The 2,908-nt window shown below is 37.6% G+C and overlaps 1 pseudogene; it reads left to right on the top strand.

Annotated features, from left to right (window-relative positions):
- The first annotated feature begins 595 nt into the window (after nt 1-595).
- Nucleotides 596-954, top strand: LOC101389631 (large ribosomal subunit protein eL36 pseudogene; annotated as a pseudogene).
- Nucleotides 955-2,908: the final 1,954 nt, after the last annotated feature.

Raw genomic sequence — 2,908 nt, 5'->3', positions numbered from 1 at the left:
AATGAAAAAATGAAAAGATACTCAGATTCAAGAATCCTAATGAATTCCTAACAGAAATAAAAAGAAATCTGCATTCTAACACATGATAATAAAATTACAGAACACCAAAGACAGAGACTAGATTGTAAAAGCAGAGAAAAAAGTCAGGTAACTTCAAAGATATAACAGTTAGACTGATAGCTGATTTCTCCAGAGCAACAATAAAAGTAAGAAGACAATAGGATAACACCTTCAATGTGCTGAGAGGAATTACAAACAACTGAGAATTCTATACCTACTGAAAATCTAAAGAACAAGGGTAAAAAAGAAAGAATCTCAAACAAATAAAAACTAAAAGCATTTGCTACCCACGACCCTCACCAAAGGAAATTCCAAAGTATGTACTTCAGGCAGAGGGAAAGTAGTCTCATCTGGAAGGAATGAGATAAAGGAGGGAGTGAAGAGTGATAAATGTGGTAAAATAATTAATCAAATATGGAGTATCTATTTTATCTAATCTACTATTGACTACATAAAACTATAATAAGGTTCTATGGCATTAAAAACTAACAAGAGGGTATGTGCTGCCATCTGGTCCCTGGGTCCAGCCGTGGGTCTGTGCTATCCCATGGCCGTGGACCTCAACAAGGGCCACAAGGTGACCAAGAACCTGAGGGAGCCGAGACACAGCTGCGGCCTCGGGCACCTCATCAGCACACCAGGTTCCTGCAGGACATGATCCGAGAGGTGTGCGGCTTTGCCCTAAGTGAGCGGCGCGCTGCAGAGCTGCTCAAAGTCTCCAAGGACAAGCTGGCCCTCAAGTTCATCAAGGAAATGGAGGGGACACACTGCGCCAAGAGGAAGCAAGAGGAACTGAGCAACCTCCTGGCCACCATGAAGAAAGCAGCTGCAAGGAGGACTGAGTCCCAGCCCCATCCATGCATAATAAAAACTTTACAGAAAATAAAAATCTAACAAGATGGAACTAAAATACATAACCCAGGAACACATAAGTCAGAAGGTGGGTGATTGGAATTAAAATATTTTAAGGTCCTTATACTGTTTAGAAGAAGGCAAAGGGATAATTATTTACTTTGGAATTTGATGAGTTAAGTATGCATGATGAATTTTTAGATCAACCACTAAAAGTCAAGGAGTAGAATATTTAGCTTTCAAACTAATAGAGGGGGAGAAATGAGGTGATAAAAAATAATCACTCAGGGGCCGGCCCCGTGGCATAAGCGGTTAAGTGCTCGCGCTCCACTGCAGCGGCCCGGGGTTAGCGGGTTCAGATCCTGGCGCGCACTGACGCACTGCTTGGCAAGCCATACATGGCGGCGTCCCGTAAAGTAGAGGAAGATGGGCACGGATGTTAGCCCAGGGCCAGTCTTCCTCGGCAAAAAAAGAGGAAGATTGGCAGATGTTAGCACAGGGCTGATCTCCTCACAAAAAAAAAAAAAAAAAAAAAAAATCACTCAAAAAGGAATTCAGAGGGAAGAGGAAAAATAAGCCTAAAAGGGAGAAACAAATAACAAACCAAAAAAAGAAAAATAATATATCAGTAATTGCAATCAGTGTAATGCAATAAAGGCTGCAGTTAAAAGCTTGTCAGAGTATTGAAAAATCCAACTCTATACAGTTTATTAAAAACCCACCTAGAACATAAGGATACAGAAAGGTTGGAATCAAAAGAATGGAAAAGACACACTAAGCACATCCTAAGTAAGAGAAAGCTGATATAACTACGTAAGTTATATATATATGTTAATATATAACTACATTTCAACTACAAAATGTACTTGAAAGCAAAAAATACTATTAGATATGAAGCATCACTATATAACGATAAAATTATATTGCAAAAACTGACAGACTGAAAGAGGGGACTGAAAATCCATCGTCATAATGGGAGATGGTAATACCCTCAAGTAATCAATAAACTGAGCAGGCAAAAAAACCCCAAATCTGTAAGGATTTATGAAATTTGAATAGTACAATTACAAAGCTTAATTTAATGGACACATATAGAACATCGCCAAAGCAACATTCCAAAATCTTACAAGGACAACACAGGGAAGAAAAATTATATACCATGTTCACTCACGAGCATAAATGCAAATATTATTAAGTAAACTGTTATCACACTGAATTCAGCAACGTGTAAAAGGATAACACATTATTACCAAATTGGATTTACCCCAGGAATGCCTTGTGAATTTAATATTAAGAACTCAATTATGCATTTCTCTTAGATGTGATAATATTGTGTTTTTGTAGGAAAATGTCCTTATATTTAGGAGCTTCATACTGAAGTATTTTATAGGTGGTGTGTCATATCTGCAGGTTACCTTCAAATGGTTAAGAAAAAAATATATGTATGTATATATATTACTTACATATGTGTGTGTATATATATATGATACATAGACAAAGCAAAAATAATAAAATGTTAACAGTTTTCATGCCTAAGTCATAGGTATCTGTGTGTTCATTGTACTATTCTTTCAACTTTTATGTACATTGGAAATTTTTCATAGTGAAAAGTTATGGAAAAAGAAAAGCAAGTAATAAAATTTCCCACATTAACTGAGTAAGAGGGAAAAGTCTTTGACAAAATTGAACATACATTCATGATTTTAAAAAAGAAAAACTATTAGCAAACATAATGGTGATATATAAAAATCACTTCCAGAGCTGGCCTGGTGACATAGCGGTTGTTTGCACTCTCCGCTTTGGCAGCCTGGGGTTCACGAGTTCAGATCCCAGACATGGACCTACACACTGCTCATCAAGCCATGCTGTGGTGGCATCCCATATACAAAGTAGAGGAAGATTGACACAGATGTTAGCTCAGGGACAATCTTCCTCAAGCAAAGAGAGGAAGATTGGCAACAGATATTAGCTCAGGGACAATCTTCCTCAAGCAAAG

Source organism: Ceratotherium simum, chromosome 16, assembly GCF_057802395.1.
Source record: "Ceratotherium simum simum isolate JZ-2026a chromosome 16, ASM5780239v1, whole genome shotgun sequence".
Taxonomy (NCBI): domain Eukaryota; kingdom Metazoa; phylum Chordata; class Mammalia; order Perissodactyla; family Rhinocerotidae; genus Ceratotherium; species Ceratotherium simum.
The sequence above is the reverse complement of the archived record's forward strand: the minus strand, read 5'-3'. Positions and strand labels throughout refer to the sequence as shown.